The sequence below is a fragment of the Globicephala melas genome, chromosome 11 (assembly GCF_963455315.2).
Source record: "Globicephala melas chromosome 11, mGloMel1.2, whole genome shotgun sequence".
Taxonomy (NCBI): Eukaryota; Metazoa; Chordata; class Mammalia; order Artiodactyla; family Delphinidae; genus Globicephala; species Globicephala melas.
The window spans coordinates 80,556,196-80,581,061 of record NC_083324.2 but is presented as its reverse complement, the minus strand read 5'-3'; the positions used below and the strand labels follow the sequence as shown (position 1 = coordinate 80,581,061).

The window sequence follows — 24,866 nt, the reverse complement described above, 5'->3', positions numbered from 1 at the left end:
TAAAAATTGGAAAATGTTAATGATTTATTAGAGAAAATAGCATCTGAAAAATAGCTCAATTATGAATAGTGAATACTATTCTAAAGGCAGAAATTTGAAGCTAAATAAAAATGTATTGTAAAAACAGCTTCTCAATATGATTTTAAGACTCCAGAAGGACATACTCAAAAACAACAATCTACCATTACAGAAAGATATTGGCCATCTCAAAACTCTCATACATAGCAAAGGATTTTGGTGTTCCCAAGATGACCACCTGGTGGCGCCTAAGTCATTCTCCAGAACTTTGATGCTTAAATTACCAATAACATAAAAGCACTTATAATGGTGAGGACAAATTCCTCCAAACTTTCCAAAGTTATGGTTAGGAAAACTTTACCCAAGAAGCTCTCTGGGTAGCTGAATCTTTTCTATCTGTATTTATCATACCTCCCCTTCCAAAAAAGAAAAGAACTAAAGTTATGGCAAGGCTTCAATCCTTTATCTCAAAGACCATCTGGGTATTTACAAATAGATTTCATTCAGTGGTCCAAATTTTTAAAAAATTTATTATGTTTCAATAATATCTTGAAAAGTAAAATTGTATAATTTTTGGTTGGAGTGAAGCTCTCTCTTCCAAAAGACTAATATTTTAACTTAGTGTGGTCCAACAGAACTTTTTACAACAATGGAAATGTTGTGGATCTGTGCTGTCCAAATGGTAGCTATTAGCCACATGTGGCTATCGAGCACTTGAAGTGTGACTAGGGCAACAGCTCTGTTACCAATATATAGTATCTTTTACAGTTTACAGAGTTTATTTCTCTATTTGGGAAATACCTTTAGCACTCTCAATTGACAGAGAAATTCACTTTAGAGGTGAGATTCTTAAGATTCTCCCATTAAGACATACATTTCATTGTTCTTATCATTCTCAAAACTTTGAGAAAGTAGTATAAATTCATGTTTTTTTTAAATCAACATTTTCAAGTTTTCAGAAGAGCTTTCTTTAACATACCTTCTGACAAGAGCTAGGGGAAAGACTTATATAAAGAAGGTACAGAAGCAGAGAAAGAAAATTATTTGATTGGCTATAGCTCAAAGCCTAGTTGGCTGTTTGTGACGGGTTGTCCTTATTGTTTCTATTTTGTAACCTTGAAGCATTTACAGCCTTAGGTTTAGTTTGCTTATGTGGACATTAGAGCCACCTCAGTCTATTGGTCTCCTTGTTCGATTAATTTAACAGCCCTAACGTAGGCAGATTCGGTAGGGGGTCCACGGAGAAAGAGAACCAGGCATGGCTTTCTTGACATAAGAGAAGCCATTTTAGGCCTAAGCCATTTTGTGATCTAAGCCTGGCCACAGTGCTTGCCCTTGCAGAAGAAGAAGTCTCAGTAGTTAATGATTTTAAGGGGAACAAAAGAATATAAGAACTAACAGCTATTATCAGAACAGGGAAATAACCGTATCAGAGGCAATATATCAGTTGTAAAGACTCCCAGTTTTGTTTTAAAGGTAAAGATTAGCCTGAAGCACATTCTTGAACTGTCCTGCGGATCCAAACCTTCTCTAGCGCTCAACCACCAGACTAACTGGAACCTAAGGAACGATAATGCTGACCTTTGGTGACCCTTGTGACTTCAGTCAACTAGAGCCTGGACTCTGTCAACCTTTGCCCCGATTCTATGCTGAATTCTCCTCTGCTTGAGCCCCTTCGTGAATATGCATGTACCCTTAACTTAAAACTTCTCCAATTTTGCCGTTCAGGGAGACACAGCTCTGAGAAATATCCCCAGTGTTCTCCCTAGCAAGTAGTAAATCCTTCCTTCTCCCACTCTTTGGCTTGGTTGTGTCTTTTGGCTCAACACTCACCAGGAAGTGAACTCAGTTTTCAGGTAACACTAAGATAATATGATCTATGCCACAAAATCCCCATAAACCTTTAACATATAACGTTCTTAGAGAAATCTATAAAGTTTAGATCAGTTCTTCCTTTGACAGATTCTATCTTGTTACTGACAGGGCTCCAGACATACAACTCCTAAATACAACACTTTAGCATATTGAATATCTTAAGCTGAAGGAATTTGAGAAAACAGCAGAAGCAGAAAGGGCACTCTGACCTCCCTCCATTACCTTTTTTTCCTGAAACAGGTCATAAAAGGTGACCTGTGACAGGTACTCTCCGTATGCAGGAAAGAAACACCCTTATCTCCAAAGACAAAGGAATGCCAAGAAGAAAGAAGACCCCTAAAAGACAAGCCTTGCTAAATTTATCACAATGTCCTTAACCTATGTCAATGAAAAATTAATCTATAGATGATCTAAGAAAGAAATGGAAAATATTATTTGAGCCAACCTGAGGATTATAACCTGGAAGACAGTCTTTCAGAAAGCTCTGAGGAGGAACTTCCCTGGTGGCACAGTGGTTGACAATCCGCCTGCCAATGCAGGGTACATGGGTTTGAGCCCTGGTCCAGTAAGATCCCACATGCCACGGAGCAATTAAGCCCCTGCACCACAACTGCTGAGCCTTCGCTCTGGAGCCCGCAAGCCACAACTACTGAGCCCGCATGCCGCATCTACTGAATCCTGTGCGCCTAGAGCCTGTGCTCCATAACAAGAGAAGCCACCACAATGAGAAGCCCACGCATCACAAAGGAAGAGTAGCCCCCGCTCTCTGCAACTAGAGAAAGCCCGCGCACAGCAATGAAGACCCAATGCAGCCAAAAATAATAAATAAATAAAATAAATAAACTTATAAAATAATAAAAAAGAAAGCTCTGAGTACTGTTCCACCCGTTAGAGGTCAAAGTACAGTTATATAAGTTTTTGAGACAATATGTCATTGATAAATACGTCAAATGACATAGTGACAGTTTACACAATCTAGATCTGCATGTACAAAGCAAGTAGTGGGTCATCCTGACCCCTTACAAGTTTAAGGAGGGATGTTATCTCCTAAGGAGGTCTGGTTAATGCAGATGCACAATACACACTAAAGGGGAGAGAGGACACCCAAAAGGGCAGAGAAAAAATTCATGTTTAAATTTTTCTTGTCTTATCATAAAATATGAATTTTATTTCATCATCTATCATATTCCTCCATGACTCTCCACTATGCCTCAAACCTAGCATAAAATACACAGGTCTAACTACTTCTTTGGGTCTTCATTTTCTTATGAGGGTTCCCATGTCATAATAAAACTTATACTAAATAAATTTGCGTGCTTTTCTCCTGTTTATCTGTCTTTATTGTTTCAATTTTCAGACCTAGTCAGGGACCCTAAAAGGGTCGAGGAAAATCTTTTCCTCCCCTACATTACATTCCAATTTTTCAAGTATTGTCAAGTATACAGTCCAGCAGGTACAAGTTGCAAGAGATACTACCAGACCCACACATACATGGGTCAGGAAACTGAGAATTTTGGAAAAGACAGCATGAAAGGTTAATCTTAGAACTACATCGGGAAAGGACTGTTTCAGGTATTGTTTTTGTTTGTTTTGTCCAGGTCTTGCAGCATGCGGGATATTAGTTCTCCGACCGGAAATCGAACCCGTGTCCCTGGCAGTGGAGGCAAGGAGCCTGGGTCACTGGACAGTCAGGGAAGTCCCTCAGGTATTGTTAAACACAAATATACCCTTAAACTCTGGAGCAAACACTCAGTGGCAGGTTTAGCCTGGGCAAAAAGTGCTTATGCCCTGGGGCCTCTCCTGGCCAAGTATCTCCCTAATGATACCAGGGTTCCTAGAATTCTCTGCTCAAACAGCTCTGATCCTCCCTTCTTCCAGGCCCTGCACAGGCCTCCTTCTGAATCTATCCTCCTGGGGGCAGACCATGACATTAATGTGCATGGTCCTAGGCCTAGGAGGTGGCCCTGGAAGGGCCAATGGTATGTATGAATCTTGGAAGTGTGTGTGAGATGTTCACACGTGTATGTGTGAGGCCCTTCAAAATGTGGGATGGAGACAGGAGTGGTAAGAATAGGGGGTAGGAGTGTGTATCTTTATTTTTTGATTGATTCCCCTCCTTAACTCATCTTTTACAATTAGCCAATCACATGCTACTTCAAGTCAGGTAAAAAGGGGAGAACTTATTTAACGCAATAAAGAACTTCTATCTAGATCCAAAGCTTACATTATACTTTAAAAGTTACTCTAAAGTCAGGAACAATGGAAAAAAAAAAAAAAGTCAGGAACAAAAAGTCAAAGAAATGCATATAATGTATAAAAACGGAGAGATGGAGAAAAGAAGAAAGGGAGGCTGTAATGGGAAGAGAGTGGTAGGGAAACCCATAGGAAAGCTTTCCTCTCCGAGGATCTATTCCTTCACCCAGGAACAGCTCAGAAAATGAAGGAATCTAAAGAAAATTTCCTTCACATTTTCAAAAGTTCAAATGGACTTCACATTTGTTCTTGTTTTTTCTCCTTTCTGTGTTTCTTGCCCTTAGATGATACTGCGAAACGTAACTATGTAATTGTGCTTGTTAATTTGGTACCTCGCTTGTTTTTCGGTTTCTGGAGTCCTGAGCGGTTTGGTGCTCCCCCAGCCTCTTTAATCGTGTCTTTCGCTAGTTGACTCAGCTACCCAGTGTGGTGCCACGGCCCTAGAGCAAAAATGCGTCCATATTAAAAACAAAATAGAGTCGGTTTGTTTTCCTTGTTTTTTCTGTGACTTAAAAGACCTGAAGGGAACAAAAGAATCAGAAAAGAGGCCAGACGGCGGACATTCTCAGCAAACGTGAATGTGCCCAGGAACGATTCAGTACTAAAAATAGTAATTGTTAAAGGAGAAAAACCTGGAGGTGCCGGGGATTGAACCCGGGGCCTCGTGCATGCTAAGCACGCGCTCTACCACTGAGCTACACCCCCTCCTTCTGAAAGAAGCTCAGAAATGTTCCTATGACCCGCTACTATATTTTCAAAGAAATTTTACTTCAACAAATTCAATCTTTGAATTTTCTATACTGGATACTGTCTTGTAGCTAGGCTGTGAGAAGGCAAACTAAACATTTTACCGAAAGTCCCGTCTGGTCCTGAGCTCTCCCACTACTGGTCACCCTCTCGGACGTCAGCTCGACGGCCACCTGCCGGTGGAGAAGGGAGCAGTCCTGACTGGCCGCCCCCAGGGAAAGGTCTGGGATAAGACCTCTGCTTAAAAAGGTTGCCAGAAAACCGAGTACAATGCAGGAGGATAAAAAGAAGAAAGTCTAAACGGTGTCATGGGGTTTCAGGTCCAGGTAGGAGAGAAGACTGAAGGGGCATTGTAGACACGCCCGCGTCGGTCGCAGCCCCCGACTCCGGTAGGTTCCCGCGTCCAGCCTCGGAGTCGGGAAACCGCATGGCGGCTGGGATCGCGAGCACCACCGAGAAGCGCGCACCGGGAAGAGGAGCGAAAGAAACCGAGCAGCCTTATAGCGCCCCCTTTCGGGCCGAATCCTCCACGGAGTGAAAAGTACGCAGAAGGAAGGCGTTTTAAGGAGTAGGCTTGTCCGTGCGCCTGCAGTCGTTAGACCCCTTACTCTCCGAGGTTCAGCCACCAGGCGCTTCCCGCCATTCTCTGGCTTTGGGTGCGAGGGTCAACCCAGAAATGAGTATTTGGGGTAAATCCTAAATCCTTTTCCTAAGTTTTCTTCTGATTCTCTCTCACACCTGTGGGAGTCTTGAAGACCTGAAATCACGATCTTCCTTTCGGCTCCTCCCCAGCTCCGAACCTGGCCATCCCGGCGACTCAGACCCTGTCGAGACCCAGGGGATTTGCACGCGGGGCGGGGAGTGTCGGATAGACAAGGGGCCACATACAAAGCATGGGCCACAGGCGACCCTCAGACCCAGAGGTTAAAGGGATATATAAGTGTTTTTTATACAACACTTCTGCGGTCCCTAAAGATGGAACATCACCTGGAGGAGCTTAATAAAACTACGGACTTCCGTCCCCACTCCCTAGACGCTGAGTGCGCTCAGAATCTCCGGCTCTGCTGGGGAATCTTATGTTATTTAAATGTCCCTCAATTGGAAAAGGGAACCTCCTACACTGTTGGTGGGAATGTAAATTAGTGCAGCCACTATGGGAAACAGAACGTTTGTTCCTCAAAAACCTAAAATTAAGAGTTGCTATATGATCCAGCAATCCCACTCCTGGGCATATATCTGGACAAAACCGTAATTGGAAAAGATACATGCACCCCTATGTTCATTGCAGCACTATTTACAATAGCCAAGACATGGGAGCCATCTAAATGTCCATCGACAAAGGAATGGATAAAGATGTGGTACATATATACAATGGAATACTACTCAACCATAAAAAAAGAAATGAAATAATGCCATTTGCAGCTACATGGATGGACCTAGAGGTTATCATCTTAAGTGAGGTAAGTCAGAAAGAGAAAGACAAATACCACATGATATCACTTATATGTGGAATCTAAAGTATGACACAAATGAACTTATCTGTGAAACAGAAACAGACTCACAGACTTGTGGGAGGGGGGGAAGGAAGGATTGGGAGTTTGGGATTTGCAGATGTAGACTTATATATAGAATGGATAAACAACAAGGTCCTACTGTATAGCACAGAGAACTACATTCAATATTCTGTAATAAACCATAATGTAAAAGAATATGAAAAAAGAATGTATATCTATGTATATATACATGTGTATAACTGAATCACTTTGCTGTACAGGAGAAATTAACACAACATTGTAAATCAACTATACTTCAAAAAAATAAATGTTAAAAAATAATAAATATCCCTCAGTTGAATCAGATAGACCAGTTTGGGAACAACTGGGCCTGAAAATCTAGGGACAGAAACTGGAATGAACTAGGATCCTGGGAAAGTTAACACAGAAGGAGGAGAAAGACAAGAAGGGAAGTGAGGAGCAGGAGGCAGAAAGGTGGGAGGAAGAGTGCAGCAGAGGGGGGTTCCTCAAGACGCTGGGGATTTGGATGCGCAGAACAGTAGAAGTGTCCCAGATCCCTATCACTCCTGCACTTTCTCTAGGCAGGAGAGAAAAAAGGCCCCTTGCTCTAAGGTGAGAGAGCAGAAGGCATTGGTCCTACTAGTCCAGTCATTCACAAACTTTAGGTGCATCAGAATCATCTGCAGGGCTCGTTGAAATATAAATTGAGGACATCATCCCCAGAATTTGATTCAGTGGGTCTGGGGTAGGGCCCGAGAATTTGCAGTTCTAACAGGTCTTCAGATTTTGCTGATGGTTCCTGGGACCAAAATTCACAACCTTATAAGAGAATCTCATCAGTGGAGAAGGCCCTGACTTAAATCTGCATAACAAACCGTACCCTCCTTTACCATGCTTTTCTAGGTCAACTCCTCACGTACTTCTTTCTTTGTTTTTGGCTGAAGATCATAGTTAAGCATGTATTCTAAGCTGCTTCTTTGAGAATTGTTCATTTCCCTGGGTGTCTCCCATGTGTATATGAGATATACACGTTAATAAATATGTCTGCTCTTTCCTTAATCTGTCTTTTGTTACTGGGGCTCAGCTGAGACCTTAGAAGGTAGAGGAAAAGTTATTTTTCATCCCCTACTGTTGGAAGTTATGTAACCAAATATAGGTGTCTTTCTAAAGTGCAGCAGGGAAACCAATCTATGTGGTTGTCAGGGAACAGTGTTGAGTGTTAAAGAAGGACGCTGTCTGCTTAGACCTGGGTTGCTGGGACAGCAGTGGGAAACACTGACTTTGCTTGCTTGCTTGTTTTTATGTTTGGTTGGGATTCCCAGGCAGAGGGTGAGAAGACAGACTGTAGAAAAATGCTTATGCTTTACAAGGTTTTCAGAAAAAAACAAAATTTTTGAATTTAGACATTGTTAAAAATCAAAATTCAACTGCATAAATTTAAAAGATCTTATTGGCTTTGTTCAACAATTAATGAATCAGGCAGCATGCCATCTAGCAGATAGAAAGAAGCTCCAAAGTGCTGTACAAAGTGAAAGACTTTTACAGACAGGAGGGGGCAGGACAAGGATGTTACTAGCAAAGAGTGGATTGTTTGTGGCAAGGTCACCTTCCTTTGGAGGATGGCAGGGGTCTATCAGGCAGATTATCTCACTAGTGTTGACTAGGTAATTCCAGATTGACTGGTTTAAGATTCCACTCCATAGATAGTGATTACTCTGATGGATCTGGGCAAAGTAAATTGAAAATCTTCTGGAAAGGATTCACCATTCTAAATGCCATTAAGAAAATTCATGGCCTAGGAGGAGGTCAGAAGATCAACATTAACAGGAGTTTGGAAGAAGTTGATGCAACCCTCATGGATGACTTTGAGGAATTCAAAACTTCAGTGGAGGAAGTAACTGTAGATGTGGTGGAATGCATGGAATCACCTCCACCATGAAACAAGGGGTACGCAGCTCACAGAAAGAGAAGTCATATCTTCCACCCTCAAGTAATCTCTAGTGATGATCCTTACGTAGAGCTGCTGGACGGAGCTTAAAGTGATTAAATTAAAATGATTTCCCTGCTTAGAATCAATTTGGGTAAAAAATCAACTGCTCCATGCTGCCAGCCCATGCTGGGAAAATAAATCTTCCAGAGTGCTGAAAATAGGACACCCCCACCGTGTCAATGTCCCATGCCAGCACATGCTTTCACAACTGATACTCCACCCAACAAATGTTGCTTGTGAATTCATCAGCCAAAGAACTATTACAATAACCCCTTAAAATGTCTTCAATTTTTGAAGAAATTAAAACTGGGGGATAAGAAGGATGGAGAAAAAGTAAAAGAGAGCAGGGAAGGCATGGGCTAGGGCAAGGAGATTGGCAGGTAGGTACTATCTCTTGCCCTTCCAAGGAACCATGGAAATGACAGAAAAGACATGTATTTGGAAGAATAAAAATGTAACTGCTCTTGAAGGGGAAAGAGATTTTGGATTAAATGGAACAAACAGGTGAAAGATCAGAATTACAGAGAAAGAGCAGAGAAATCACAGTTCTATCTGTAGGGGATGTGAGGTAAGGATGCTCTTTTCCTCCAGGTATAGGGAAAGCACCTCCACCTGAGAGTTTTATAACCTGTTTTCTCAAACTCCTTCAGCTTAAATATTCAATATACCAAGGTACCACATTTTGAGGTAGCATGTCCTGAACCCCGTTAGTAGCTTAACCTTAATTTTTAAAGCTGCAAAGATTGCATATAAAGGCAGCAATTATTAATAAAATGCAATATCACCATGAACAAAGAAGGGAGGAAATATAAAAATCTAAGAGGATTCTCCACTGAGATTCAAAACATCTTGAAGTTCTCACTCCCTTGAAATAAATAGAAACTGGAATCTGTACCAGACACATTTTAAGTGTGAAAGAAACTTATATGATGAAAGAAACTTATAAGGAATTTCTCCTCTCTCTTTTCAAAAGATTGGTGATGTTTCAGTTAAAGCAAAATATATGAAGTTATATTATTATTTTTGGACCTTCACTTTTACTCACTCTTTAAAACACCAATCAAGAAAATACCTCAGAATAAATTTAACTTAGGAGGTGAAAGACCTGTACCCTGAAAACTATAAGACCCTGATGAAAGAAATTGAAGAAGACACAAATAAATGGAAAGATATGCCTTGCTTATGGTTTGGAAGAATGAATATTGTTAAAATGTCCATACTACCCAAAGCAATCCCTATCACAATTCCAATGGTGCTTTTCACAGAAAAAGAACAAACAATCCTAAAATTTTTATGGAACCACAAAAGATTCTGAATAGCCAAAGCAATCTTGAGAAAGAAGAACAAAGCTAGATGCATCCATTTCCTGCCTTCAAGCTATATTACAAAGCTATGGTAACCAAAACAGTATGGTATAAAAAAAAGACACCTAGATCAGTGGAACAGAATAGAAAGCCCAGAAGTAAACCCACACAAAGGAGCCAAGAATATATAATGGGGAAAGGATAGTCTCTTCAATAAATGGTGTTGGGAAAACTGGACAGCCACATGCAAAAGAATGAAACTAGAGCACTACTTTACATCATACACAGAAATTACCTCAAATAGATTAAATTGTAAATCAACTATACTTCCATTTTTTTAATATTAAAAAATGTATTAAAGACTTGAACAAGAAGCAAAGAAGAGGCAAAAGAAATAAAAAGTACAAAACTGAGTTAGGGGAGACCAATTTTTATTTGCAAATGGTATGGCTGCTAAGATGAAAATCCAAGAGAATCCATTAAAGAGTTTACACTTCAAAAGTTTGTTTTCTCCTCTGGAATGTAACCACCAGTTTCCAAAGAGTGCAACTTAATTGCTATGCAAAACTCATTCCCAGCTAGTATCCCTAGTCCGCCTTCAATTTTCTAAATTTGTTTAGTAGAGGGTATTAAGATTCCTTCAGTCTGTATTTTCACTCTTGGCCAAAGGATTATTAATAAAATCACTAACTCTAGAATGTTCTTTTCTTAAAATTATGTGCCCAAATGGTTTCATTTCTGCAATATGGTCCATAATAGAACTGAAAACGGCAGGTCTGTAGTTCGTTGAGCTTTATATCTTCCCTCATTTCTTCTTTTCCTCTCTGAAATGTAAATTCTAAGGTTTTTAATCCTAAAGTTACTTTTACAGCAGTGCAAATATTTGTCACTTTTTTTGCTCTGCAACAGTTTATATAATCTTGTGTTGGAAAGACAGGGAAGCACACTTGTTATTACTCCAAATCTCGTGCTCATTCTGGGACACCCTCCACCCAACCCTCAGTAGTCTCTCCCTCATCAATGTCCCTAGATTCCAGCCCTGAGCGAGATGTCAAAGTCTACAGTAGGCTCTCCAAAAATCTTGATTGACAGGTTAGGCGATAATTTGAGTTTTGTGTTAACTCCAAGAGAAGATACCGTAGGAGAAAACAGTGGGAGGGATGGGAGACGTTGGTGGGGAAAAGTCTTTTTGTGAAAGAGTGTAAGATAAAGGAGGGGAGAAATTTCTCTTTGATTTGGTTTTGTTTCAAATAGTTGGCCATTTTCGAGAAACCAAAACCATTGAGTAAATGGATACATGAGTGTTACTGCTTTACTTCTAGGGCTGGACGTTTCACATCTTTCCTATTCCACCCACACTTTTGATGATCATGGTTCTTTCAAAAAACCCTATTGCTCTGTGGCTTAACCCATAAACGAACCAGTGGACATCTTCTTGTCAAAAACAAGTCAAATTTGGGACGTATCCAAGTCAAGCATGGAAATCACCAAGTTCCTTGACAGCGTCCATTCACTCCGTTCTTTTTAAACCTACAAGCATATGTGTGTGTGTATATATATACTGAATAAACTATTCCTTTCTAGGCTTAAGCTAACCTTGCACTTACAGGAGAACCTTCTATGAAGCTTCCAGGCTATCTCTGTCCTTCCTCCAGCACCTCCATTATTCCCTTCAGACTCCCCTCCGAATGCACCATCTGTGCTCACTCCTTCCTCTTTGCTGTTTTCCATAAGGGATGCAGCATCAGCTCTAGACTCAAAGTCTTCCTCTCTACCCCACCTCTCGAAGGCATTAATCAAAGACTTCAACAGGGTCCACAACGATGAACCGTCTAACAGTTCCTGACATTTATGTATTAGTTTTTACAACTTTTAGACGGTGTTGGAAATAGTTTTTAACTGTTGGTGAATTTTGAGAACTCTTGTTTAGCTAGATCTTCAGAATCCGCGGTAGAAAAGCCCCCCTCCCCCTCCTGTTTACATACCTTTTGTACGCTACGTGAGAAACGGCTCCCGTCAGCTGGCCGCGTGGCCTAATGGATAAGGCGTCTGATTCCGGATCAGAAGATTGAGGGTTCGAGTCCCTTCGTGGTCGTCGTTTTTTTTCCCTTTGCTGGTCTCATTCACTGCCGGGTTGGATTAAGCTTGGAAGATATTTAAAATCTGATTTGCTTCCTTTCCCTTCTTGTTGCTGATGTGAGTTCAATAAATAAACTCTTATATAACATTTAGATATTGGAGGCCTGGTGTGTGACGAGTACTTTACAAATGAACAAGGAGGAAATACCACGTGTCCTCAAGGAGCTTACTTTCTACCGGACCCAACAAATGAAATCAAATAAACAAACAAAATAACTAAAATTTGTTTCACGTCCTATCAAAGAAATAAGCAACGGGCTGAGATCAAAAATAAGGGATGGGGGCTCCTTTAAACAGAGTTTTATTATTCCTGGCATAAGGAATAATAGTGCTAACTCGCTGAGAATATGAAGGCACTTGGTCTTTTCAAAGTTAAAATACCGAACTTTTTCGTGGTGGGGTGGAGGGAAGGGGTCACTAAAAAAAATCAATTAAATGGGGGTAATGGTGAGTTAAATTTCTGGAAACAAGGTGTCTGCTAGGATTCTCTACTACTGTGGCTCTGAATGGTTTGAAATAGGTGTTCTCCAGATTTTCATTAGCTACCTTAAATATAACGGCCTCTACCTCCCAAATAGCAATCTCAGAGAGAAGCCTAAAGGCTTTTATTCCAATTGAACTGTACTCTGGAGCAACTTCTATGTAGCCATGATAGGTTTAGTTTTAGCAAGAGTGCAAATGCCATAAATGGATCTGAACAGCAGGGAGGTTCCTCAAACAATTTAAAAATAGAACTATGGTATGATCCGGCAAGCAACTCCACTTCTGGGTATTATATCCAAAAGAACTGAAAGCAGAGTCTCAAAGAGATATTTGCACCCATGTTTATAGCAGCATTATTCGCAATAGCCAAGAGGTGAAATTAAACCCAAACAGCCTTAGAAGGATAAATGGATAAACAAAATATGGTATATACCATGGAATATTATTGTCTTAAAAGGGAAGGAAATTCTGTCACATGCTACTACATGGATAGACCTTGGAGACATTATGCTAAGTGAAATCAACCAGTCACAAAAAGACAAATACTGTATGATTCCACTTATACAAATGTAGATGAAAAATTAATCAAGTCCATCTAAAGAAGAAAAAGAGAATTTTATTCAGGCCAACATAAGGATTATAACCCGGGAGACAGTCTTTCAGAAAATTCTGAGGACTGTTCTGCTTGTTAGAGGTCAGTGATACAGTTATATACATTTTCAAGACAAAGGATCATTCATCAAAATGACACGGTGACAAGTTACATAAAGTTCACCAAAGATACATAGTCCAGATCTACATGGCTTAGTTGCTCCATGGCATGTGTGATCTTCTCAGACCAGGGCTCAAACCTGTGTCCCCTGCATTGGCAGGTGAATTCTTAACCACTGCACCACCAGAGAAGTACAGGCATGCTATTTTAAGTGGTGAAATATAGTCTCTTTCTCACCTCATGTTCCATGAAAGGGAGATTTCTGTAATAAAAATGGATGAAATGGGGTTAAAATAGGAATTTTCAATGTGTCATTTCAATAAAGTGCTACCGTACTACAACAAATTTATAAGACACCGAATGATACTAGAGCTGATGAGTTAACTGAATACTCTACTAAATTTCAAAGAGAAATCAGATTTGGCGACTTGTACTACTGCCTTCCTAGGAACGCTCTGATGGTGTACCACACTCATCTCATTTACAGTCAGACCTCCATATCTGCAGGTTCTGCAACCATGGATTAAACCAACTCCATATCAAAAATATTCTGAAAAAAATTCCAGAAAGTTCCAAATAGCAAAACTTGAATTTGCCATGCACCAGCAACTACTTACATAGCATTTACTCTCTATTAGGTATTATGAGTAATCTAGAGATGATTTAAAGTATGTAAGAGAATGTGTATAGGTTATAAGCAAATAACTATGCCATTTTATATACAGAACTTGAGTGTCCATCGATTTTGGTATCCACTGGGGTCCTGGAACCAATCCTCCATGGATAGCAGGGGACAACTGTATATCTACTCATCAGTGGAGATACTGGGCCTGTGTTGTAGTGGTTATAGTTTGGTCCCCACTGAACCTAATTTCTATGCTGGGTATTCCACATTTTTTTAAAGTATCTTTTTAAATTTGAGCTGGAGCTATCCACAATTTAGTTGAATTTTAACTTCACCTTTTAAATCTTAGACATGCTTTACACTGGTTAGTATTGGTTAGGTGCATCATATGAACTCAGTGGCTAGGATGAAATGTATCATTCTGAGGATAGCTTAGTCAAACTCCCATTTACTGATATTTTCACTTTTAATTTCTTTTAAAATTATGCAACGCTTCACAAATTTGCGTGTCATCCTTGAGCAAGGGCCACGCTAATCTCTGTATCATTTTCAACTTTAGTATATGTGCTGTTGAAGCGAGCATGATTCTGCATTATTTACGCACACTTTAAAAGCCAAACAAGTCAGGTACTCATTCCCTATTACCCTCCAATCAATTTTTAGCTAGTACACAATCATGTGTTTTATAAACCTTTCTGGATATAATGAGCATCTTTTCCTGAGACAGAAAGCAGGGAATCATGAATATTACAAAACACTATTTTTACAAGGGAAGTCTCACAGTGAATGAACACTTCCAATATTTCACCTACCTTCTGAGTTTCAAAGTTTTCAAATATCTACGGGCTCAAATGAAATGTGCTTCATTCTTGCCTAAGAGTCAGGCTGGACCTTGGAACTGGTCACTGGGTGAGACTCTTTCCTGAAGGAGTATGACTGTAAACTTTTATCTCTGCTAAACCAAGCTCCAGCCAACTCATGCCTGGGCATGCCCTGATGGATTTGCTAATGTTAAGTGAGTGTGGTATAATAAATATATGTGGTCTTTGTCCCTGGTTCCTGGCACAAAGCTCCTCAAACTCTTGGGATTTCATAGTGATAGGAGTGTGGTTTGTCAGTCACATCCTTATCTTATCCTTATCCTTGCTCTTATCCTAATGAGGTAACTTAGGGTGGTGCCCTTAGATAGACTCAGAATAAGGCTGGTCACCAGAAAGACCAAGAGATTAGAAGCTTGGCACTTTCAGTCCCACCCACCCACCTCTGAGAAGGGGAAGAGGGGCTGAGGATCTGCAGAAAGTGTGCAGACGAGCCTTAAAGCAGGTGGTCCCTGGACCCGAGTCTGACCGACGCGGAGGACCACAAAGAAGTCCCAAGTTTGAAACGTCCGAGAGCGCCAGAGCAGAAAAGTGGGCCCCAACTGGAGCTCCAAGCTCTCCACACAGCCGGGAACCACCTCACCCCTGACTCACCCCACCCTTCGGGCCAGTGAATCCGACCTCCTCCCCGCAGCTCCAGATGGGGATGGTAAAAATTAACTTATCCTAAAGAGGCCACTCGTAAAGCGAGCCTAGCCTACAAAAACCAAGGTTACTTCCCGGTCCTCTCTAGGACGTTGGCTGTCTCGCCTTCTCAGTGGTTCCTCCGCTTCAGTTTCCTGCATCGAAAGCAGAGAAGCCGCTAAAACTTTCGAACTTACTCCCCGACACCACCAGAGTTAACTGGTTGTTTGCCTCTCTACCTACACATAGCATTTACAGACCCCTTTCTTTGTGCTACGAAGCGTTATGCACTTTGCACACATTGTCTCATTTAATCCTGGAAGTAAAGCATGAAGTAGATGGTCTTATGATATGTTCTTTGGAACATAGCTCCAAAGAACTTGAAACAACCTTGGCCTTTTGCCACAAGTATTCACAGTTCTACTCAGTCACTGTGTTTCTTCCTCAACTTCTATGACAGGAGAATTCAACAGTTTGACGCTTTTGAAAAGTCATCACTTGATTGTATTTAACTCATATCCTACAACCTCTCTAGATTAACTTGGGCTCTAAAACCTGTAACAAATGTTCATTGCTTTCCTCTTCAGCACAATCTGTAACCAGGTCCCAGTCTAGCTTTGCTTTCCTACTTCTTTTATGGATGAAACAATGGTTGAGACTCTCCCAGAAAAGGCCTGTAGAATTTTACAACTTGTAGTGGAGGAAAAAATAATTTTCCCTCTATTCTTCTAAGTTCTTGACGGGGTCGCCTGTAATGAAAGTCAGATAAACAAGAGAAAAACAAACAGAAGTTTATTAACATGTGTACATATACATGGGCGATACTCAAGGGAAAATGAGTAACTCTCAGAGGTGGCTTAGAATTCAGGCTTGACTACCACCTTCAGCTAAAGATAAAAGAGTCAGGGTGTGGGGGAGGTCAGTTATGAGGAGGTGACCAGGAAAAGGGGAGGAGAGAAAATGAGAAAAGGAGGAAAGGAAGTAAGAAAGAGGAAGCTTTCACAGAAGACACTAATAGGTCAAGGGTCAAAGTTCAAAGGCTAACACTTCAAACCATAAGTGATTGAATTAGATAGAAATTTTAGTCATTTTCCCCTCTCCTATTTTTCCTTTTCTCTCTTGTCATCACTACCCTGATGTTAATGAAAATAAAAATACCTGAAAAACGTACATATAAAGCACTTGAATGTTCTACCATATATAAAATATATAACCAACAAGGACCTACTGTATAGCACAGGCAACTATACTCAATATTTTGTCTAGGGCAACTGTCTTAGATTGGGCTGCTATAACAAAATATCATGAACTGGATGGCTTAAATAACAGAAATTTCTTTCTTACAGTTCTAGAAGCTAGAAAGTCTGAGATCAGGGTGGTCCGAGAGGTCAGGGTTCCAGTGAGGAACCTCTTCCTGGTTGTAGAAGGCTGTTTTCTTAGAGCAGAGTGAGGAAGTAAGCTCTCTCAGGACACTAATCCCTTTCATGAGGGTAGACCTCATCTAATCCTCATTACTTTCCAAAGACCCCATCTCCAAATACCATCACATTAGCGGGTAGGGTTTCAACAAACGAATTGGGGGGAGGGGGAGGGAACATATTCAGTCCATAAGAACAACTTTCATAGATTTGAGGTTTCTTACAACTCTTAAGTTGTAGAAAACTGATAATAGTGCAAATGATTTTCATCCACAGAAATGCAAGTGAACTGTGTTTAGTGGAATGCAATTGATCATTGCCCTGAAATTGACAGGTTAAAAAAATCCATTTGTAAATTTATTCCAACATTACAATTGTCTATAAATATGTGATATTTTGAATTTTCTTTTGAACCAGTTGTAACATCTTACTGGTTGTTACATTTTTCATGAATTAAGTAGTCTTTGACATATATTTGTTTTCATTAGTGTGAAAGTCATAATTTTACCTTTTTTAAAAAAGTATCATTTAACAATTTGGAAACAATTGAGGCATATTCACTAGTGGCAGAAATAAAATATCAAATCTGTGGGGGGTAAATGTAGATTGAAAAACATGGTTTGGATCTGAAGCTAGAAAAGACTTTCTCTACTCCCTCTTACCATGCCTACACCTGGAACCCAGAAGACACACTCACCTGGCAGCTCGTGAAGACACAGGTACACCTAGAAACCACCAAAGCAAAGGGCTGAGGGAGACCACAAAAGGACAGCTGAACATTAATGCCACCCAAAAGAGAAATGTGGGTCAAAGAAGGTAAAAACCCTTATTGACTCTTACTCAGTTTTCTCTTCCCATGGGGAGGGCAAAGAAGAGGATGAATGAAGTGGTGGAGTATCTTCTCAATAATTCCAAGAGGCACTTGCAAGTGAAACGGGAAATTTCCTCTTAAAAAGTAGTTTTGTTAAAATTCTGTAATTGTGTGTTTTTTTAAACTAAAATCAACCTTTTAAATATCCAATATCACAGTCATATGAAAAGTCATTTATGATAGCATCCTTGCTTCTTTTTTTCTTCTAGAACTCTCCAAGAGAAACAGCTGCTATCTCTTCGCCTCAACTATCTTCCTGACTTTTTTCAGTTCACCCAGTTCTCCAAAGAAGATACACATTCTTCCAGAGTATTCATAGATACACTTGTCTGCTCCTCTGAAAATGATTTTATTAGGCAGTGGATATACATGTATATGATATAATATGCCCTGTACAGTTATGTGTTTAATAAAAATAATAGAAGTCTTGTGAGAATCGATTTCCCCTCCTTAAGCTTTTATATTTCATTTCATATTTCAGTTAACCACAGTTAATTTAAGAACTGCAGGGAGCTGAGCATGTTTGGTAGTACTTGAAACCATTTGGTTCCAGCCATCTGAATTCAGAATGTGACCTCTCAGATCAAACAATTGGATCTGTCTCTGATGAATGTCTCTGGAGAATTTAATTGTCAAATAAACTAGGTTTTCTTTTCACCTGCCTAGTCTCTTGCATTTTGACTATTAGGATAAAAATCAAAGCTCAAATGAGTAGTCATGAGTGGTCATAATGACAGAGAAATACATGGTCATGTATATATGAATCTTCAATTGCTGGCATTAAATACTTAGTCTCAAGATCTGGGATGTGTATATTCTTCTCCTGAGAGATAAGGGAATCTTGGAATGTGGTGTTCCTGAGGCAGAATCAGTCATTTGACTGGAATATAAGCAACACAGGGTATAAACTTATTTTACTGTCTTTAACATTAAATTAAAATTTAATTCTATCCTATCCTACCCTATTCTATTCTACTGCCACAGCACCAGGGCCGCATCCCTTGGTACATAATAAGCACTCATTAAATATTTGTTGAAAGAATGGTAATTATAAATACAGCGAACGTTGAGAAAAAAAAAAGTAGATAAATGAAATAGGATCTACCTATCCTGTGGAATGATTTGCAACATTTCCTTTGTAAGGAAAAAGATTAAGTGTTCACGTGGAAAGAGCTCAAGATCTATTAAGCGAAATAATGTGTGAGAGAATGGTATGTTTCGTGTGACTGCATTTCTGTAAAAACGAACAAAATATTTATGAATATATATACACGAATGCAGAGAAAACAGGAGTGTAAGAAATATAGTAAAATACTGATGGTGGTTAGATTTGGAGGAGGAAAGTATAACTTCCACATTTAATTCAGGAGTTACAACGGCACTCAGTTTTGACTGAGGAAACAAAATAATTATCAGACGCCAACGTGAGTGTGAATGTGCATAATTTACAAAGGAAATGTTTGAGAACTAGTACATGACTTTTGAAAATGGAGAAGAGACCGGAGGATCTATATAAGATTTCTTTGCAGACAGCACTGCCATGAGCCAGAGGGGAGTGGGGTTGGTAGCAAAGTGCTACAGGAAGTATTCAGGGCAGGGCCTGGGTCTGCAACAAAGTGGATGAGCCGGATAAATAAGCAGGCAGGGTACCGGACCATTGCCCCCTTTCTCCTCCAGCACCAAAGCGAAGGGAACTATCTGGGTTCCCAAAACTCGCTGTTTCTAGATTATCTCGCGATGCCTCAGAAAAACCAACCTCTTGTAGTACTCTCCGGTCTTTATTAAGCGTTTTCGCTCCAAATAGCGTGGCTTCCAAAAAATATCGCGATGCTTCAGCTTTTAATATTTTTGGCGTTAACAGTCCCTGTGAGAAATTTTTGAAAGTCAGTTTTTAACACAGTGAGTTGATAAATTGCTTATACATATTGCTCTTGTCAGTATTTTTGTTTTGGAAATTAGGGGAAGGGAAAAAAAGAGTGTGTCAGAAGTGGGATTCGAACCCACGCCTCCATACGGAGACCAGAATCCCCAACGTAGGGAAGCTTCAGCTTGAGTCTGGCGCCTTAGACCACTCGGCCATCCTGACACCCTACGAAAGCGGCGAGATTTTCTATTGAAATAGACACAAACAGCAGCGTCTCTGTGACGTATACGCCAGAGAAGGGTTTACGTCCGAGTCGCCGGCTAACGCTCCGAGAATAAAAGGCCACCTGTGGACTGAAAAGGACGACAGCTCATATTTCGGGAGGGAAGGGAAAAAAGAACATCATTTAGCTCAGGTCGCTTGGTGGGTTCTCCAGCCTCTAATCTTTACCGAAATGTTGAGCGTAGTTAGCCTCGCCCTAGGCTTGCTTTCTTTTGAAGACAGTGAGGAACATCACCAAAAATGTAGCAAAAGACCCCGATTCTAGGGCATGAACCATTTTATCTTCTCTATTAGGTTCCTTTTCGTCCCCAGATCTGCCTTGCCACTCGAGAAGTGTTTGTTTTGGGCTCCGAAAGTGACAGCCGAGGAACAGCCTGAGAAAATCCTTGTAGGGCGCGACAGCTCCCGCCGGTGTAGACTTGACAAAGCCAGTTTCTGCCCCAAGGGATTGACCTGTCCCAGGTCCAGAGAAACTCTGGGAGCGACACGCTTGCTTCCTGACCTTCCTGGTCACTCACAGATATTCCGGAGTGAAAGTCTCCATGGCGTCCGTTGCCAGGTCGTGGATAAAATGGCGATTTTTAAGGGGGATAGCGGGGAGAAAATGAGGGACGTGCCACATCTCCTGACTCAGACTTTTCCAGCTTTCTCAGCTTTGTGCAAAGTAATCTGAGCTCTGAGTCTGGAAGGTCACATATTTTAATGAAATCCTGAGACTAAAAAATAAGAAATCATTCCTCCAACTAGATTGAGAGTCCTTAGGGGTCAGGGAAACTGCGAAAATAACCTTTGTAGGCCCAGTGCCTGCCCAGGACCGTGCCTGGCATACATGGTAGGAACTCAAAAAGTATATTTGACTCACTTGTTTCAACTGCTGTGTTTGGGCTGTTAAGTTCAGACAGTAGAAACATAGATTTGGGAATTTTAAGTAGATTTTGTCCCGATAGGTTACCTTTTGTGTTTATTGATACACAAAGGTTTTCCTTTTTCTTTATGTATGGCAAACGTTAGTTCTGTTTTCTGCATAAAAAGAAATAGTTTTAATTTCGGTAGAACCTGAGATTTCTAGACTCCCTTGGTTTCATATGCTATTTTTGATAGAGAAAATGGGGAGTGAGAAGTATAGGGGAAAATAGTTTCCTAATTTCCCTCCCCTCAAGATTTGAGATTTGCTCTGTTTTCTTTCATAAGCTATAATTGTCCCGCAAGTGATTCCCGACGAGGCGACTGTAACTTCTTAAAAATTTATAATTTTTTAAATTGCAAAGTACTGCAATTATCCCATATCGAATGGATATTGTTGAACATACGATTATTTTTTTTCATTTTCATGAGACATACTCCAAAGAACATCCTTGCATAAATATTTTCAAATATCCATAATTATTTCTAGAAGTGGAATCACTAGATCAGTTTATCCAGTTTTTAAAAATTATTTGTTTTTTCAATTTTGGTAAGTGCAGTTTGTTTATTTTTGGCTGCACTGGGTCTTTGTTGTTGCGTGGGGGGGGGGGCTACTCTTCTTGGTGATGCGCAGACTTCCTATTGCGGTGTTTCCTCTTGTTGCGGAGCACGGGCTCTAGGCACTCCGGCGTCAGTAGTCGCAGCACGCAGGCTGAGTAGTTGTAGCTCGTGGGCTCTATCTAGAGTGCAGGCTCAGTACTTGTGGTGGGCATATGGGATCTTCCCGAACTAGGGCTCGAACCCGTGTATCCTTGAATTAGCAGACAGATTCTTAACCATTGCGCACCAGGGAAGTCCCAAATAACAGGCTTTAATTTCCAACCTTGAAATGAATCTCTTGACTGTTTTATGTGGAACTGTACCTGGGGCAATATTGTCATATTCATGTATTGTTTGCACAATATGAAATCTAAGCTACTTTGTTAATATCCTAGCAAAGTCACTTCCCCTAGAATAATCTACACTGGTTTGGTTGAGCTTTCTCATTATTCTTCACAAAGACCTCACATAGAAATTACTCAGCCATAAAATGGAATATTACTCAGCCATAAAAAGAAACGAAATTATTTGTAGTGAGGTGGATGGACCTAGAGTCTGTCATACAGAGTGAAGTGAGTCAGAAAGAGAAAAACAAATACCATATGCTAACACATATATATGGAATCTGAAAAAAAAACACCAAAAAATGGTTCTGAAGAACCTAGGGGCAGGACAGGAATAAAGACGCAGACGTAGAGAATGGACTTGAGGACACGGGGAGGGGAAAGAGTAAGCTGGGACGAAGTGAGAGGGTGGCATGGACATATATACACTACCAAATGTAAAATAGATAGCTAGTGGGAAGCAGCCACATAGCACAGGGAGATCAGCTCGGTGCTTTGTGACCTAGAGGGGTGGGATAGGAAGGGTGGGAGGGAGACGCAAGAGGGAGGGGATATGGGGATATATGTATATATATAGCTGATTCACTTTGTTATACAGCAGAAACTAACACACCATTGTAAAGCAGTTATAATCCAATAAAGATGTTTAAAAAAATTAAACAAATGGATTGTCAAAAGAAAAACTGCTGGGTTAAAGGAGGTTCAGGAGTGTAGTGATTTAATTACATGATCAAGTCAAAATTTATTGCAGGACCAAGTTACTAGGTACCAGCCTCTCAGCCTCAAGAAAAAGCGCACTGAAGAAGAAATTAGACCTAAGTGTTCAGCTTCTTCCCACTACCGTGGTCCACAATGAGGTCTCCTACAGCACACAATGTTTTACTTATCCGCAAATGGTCTTTTGTCGATCTCCACTTTTTCATGTTATTTTTTCTCCTCTTAATTGACTTTATTAACTTTTCCAAGGACAGGGTCATGTTCTCTTGTATTCTCAATAGTCAAGTTCAGCCGGGGCACAATTAACACTGGTTAATTGTGTATTTGAATCAAAGAATCATTGTCTCGCATTTGTGAAGAAGCAATCCACCCACCATTGGTACACTAAGCTTTCGAGTTGTTTTTTATTTTGCTGAGAGATGTGCGACTTCCATCCATACTTCGGTCAGGATCACAGATAACTGAAGGTATTAACAAATGGATCTATTTACTATATGCTAGCTTTGCTCTTAATTTCTTAGTGCTTTTAAGTGTTGCCTTTGTCATGTGTATTCTCTCATCTTCTCAACTGCATATCCTGGATGGCAGGGGCCATGCCCAGTTCCCTTTCATTCTCTGAACATGTCCCTTCTAGGTCTTGTCTGCTCTTGGGGTAGATGCTCTTCTGTACCTGCTGGGTCAGTATCAGAAAAAACTAGAGCAGCTGAAGACAAACACAGTTTTCCCGGGCCGCAAAAGAACAAAAGAATGAGCTGTTGAAGGCCTAATGTGTAATTAACAACTTCAAATGTTCTGAGGAAAGAACCAGAGAGGAGCCAAAGAATGCTACTGGGCCCATGTTTGCCTAAACGGGTCCATATTGTGACTATACTAATTCAAATGCTTACCTTTCTGCAGATGAGTAAATTTAGAATCATTTACAAGGTTCATTTAACTTCATTCAAAATGGCAGGTTAAAAAAATTGTTTTTAATAACTCTAAACCCACCCCAAAAGAATCAGATGATAAACAGCACGAAACACGTCCACACACATCCTCCTCCTCTATCCCATCCTCCCACACACCTCATCGGTAACCACAGTCCTTTTATTCATATTATAAGAAGGGTATCGTAAGTTACAGTTTTCTGTTTTTGTTTTTTTTTTGCTGTACGCGGGCCTCTCACTGTTGTGGCCTCTCCCGTTGCGGAGCACTGACTCCGGACGCGCAGGCTCAGCGGCCATGGCTCACGGGCCCAGCCGCTCCGCGGCATGTGGGATCTTCCCGGACCGGGGCACGAACCCGTGGCCCCTGCATTGGCAGGCGGGCTCTCAACCACTGCGCCACCAGGGAAGCCCAAGGTAGAGTTTTTTAAGACATTTTTTTCACTCAGCATTAAGATTCACTATTGTAGTAGATCCCAGTTCAAATTGGAAGTAGCTTTGCTGAATCCAACAAGGCTGCTTATCACTGCTCCAGGTGCTGCTGTTAATAAAAATTCAAGATGCTGCTCCTAAAGCACTGGGTCTACTGGAGATGAAGCAGACCCAATGTGAGACCCTTTAAGTTAGCCTGGAGACAGCTCCATCAGTCCAGCAGCAAGGACCAGGGAGTCTATCCTAGGGGCACATTTTCTTGGACTGGTACAAGCAAAGTGCCCTCTTTGTGGGCCCTTATCTTTCCTCCCTGCCCCAATGTACTACATTAAGTGAAACTGGAATGCGATTCTGACTGGGTCTCTTCACCTAGTTTTCCAGTCGCAAATCCTGAGTCTAGAGTAGACAGAGTTATTGTTAACGTCCCAGGTCAACAGACTGGCACTCCAAGCCTTCAGTTTCTGCTCTGCCTTCCCATGTGGAAAAGCATAATCCATAGATATTGTGAGGCAGGATATGATGCATATGGTCATGTGTTCCACCTCAGTATGAATTCTGGCCCTGCTGCTTCCTAGCTGTGCACCTTGGATAAATTACTATCCTCTCTGTGCTTCAGTTTCCTTGTGTAAAATAAAGGCAATAGTACCCACTTTGCAGGGTTGTTATGAGCATTAAATAAGCCCTTGTGCATAAAGCACTTCATATTATGTGCTAAGCACTGCTCTGTATCTGTGTAGTATTTTATATACATACATAATATATGTTATCATATGTATTTATATCTATTGAGAGCATTCAGCCAAAGCTAACCTAGCCTCATGGAAGCCCCTCTCTTTAGCTCCTGGTTATTTCTCTTAAAACCCGATGAATGAATGAATGAATTAGGACATACCACCAATTCATGATCTTCAGCCATGAACCACAATGCTGGGTACAGGACTAAGTAAGACCACAAAATCTTGTCTTCTGAGGCCATGTCCAGATGCAGGAAAGATCCAAATACCCTGGAAAGGAGCTGTTCTCTCAGCCTATCTTTCCTCCTTAGGACGTGGTGACCTCCATGCCCCCAAGGGCTTAGGCTGCTGCTTCTGAGTTGGGAAGCAATTTCTGGGCTCTTTGATCTACACCGAGCACTGCTGCATTACCCCACTGTTATAAAAAAGGACCTGAAAGAACACTTTCCCAGTGAAGTGACAGGATTAACAAAGCTGCAGGCTGTGGATGTCCAACACTACTTTCCCAGCACCATTAGAAAACAGTAACATGGTACTGTTCTTACCATCCAGTTGGAAGTAAAATACTGGCCAGAATGGGATTCTGGACCCATATGAACCCAATCCTACCAAGACC

At 40.8% G+C, this 24,866-nt stretch overlaps 1 long non-coding RNA gene and 4 other non-coding genes across 5 annotated transcripts in view; 1 reads left to right on the top strand and 4 right to left on the bottom strand.

Annotated features, from left to right (window-relative positions):
* The window catches only part of LOC132598137 (uncharacterized), a 35,934-nt gene extending 30,815 nt beyond the window's left edge, over nucleotides 1–5,119 (bottom strand). Inside the window, exons 1-2 of the long non-coding RNA XR_009565880.1 lie at nucleotides 4,998–5,119; nucleotides 4,479–4,586 (exon numbers count right to left, since the gene is read on the bottom strand). This is a non-coding gene — a long non-coding RNA (uncharacterized lncRNA). The remainder of the gene's footprint in view (nucleotides 1–4,478; nucleotides 4,587–4,997) is intronic.
* On the bottom strand, nucleotides 4,780–4,851 carry TRNAA-AGC (transfer RNA alanine (anticodon AGC)). The gene has a single exon. It is a non-coding gene; the product is annotated as a tRNA-Ala (tRNA).
* Nucleotides 5,120–11,723: 6,604 nt separating the features above from the next.
* Nucleotides 11,724–11,796, top strand: TRNAR-CCG (transfer RNA arginine (anticodon CCG)). Its single transcript has one exon. It is a non-coding gene; the product is annotated as a tRNA-Arg (tRNA).
* Nucleotides 11,797–14,138: 2,342 nt separating this feature from the next.
* LOC115848833 (U6 spliceosomal RNA) lies at nucleotides 14,139–14,243 on the bottom strand. Its single transcript, XR_004037844.1, has one exon. It is a non-coding gene; the product is annotated as a U6 spliceosomal RNA (small nuclear RNA).
* A 5,187-nt stretch (nucleotides 14,244–19,430) lies between these two features.
* Nucleotides 19,431–19,537, bottom strand: TRNAL-CAA (transfer RNA leucine (anticodon CAA)). Its single transcript has 2 exons — nucleotides 19,500–19,537; nucleotides 19,431–19,476 (listed from the first exon to the last, which is right to left on the bottom strand). It is a non-coding gene; the product is annotated as a tRNA-Leu (tRNA).
* Nucleotides 19,538–24,866: the final 5,329 nt, after the last annotated feature.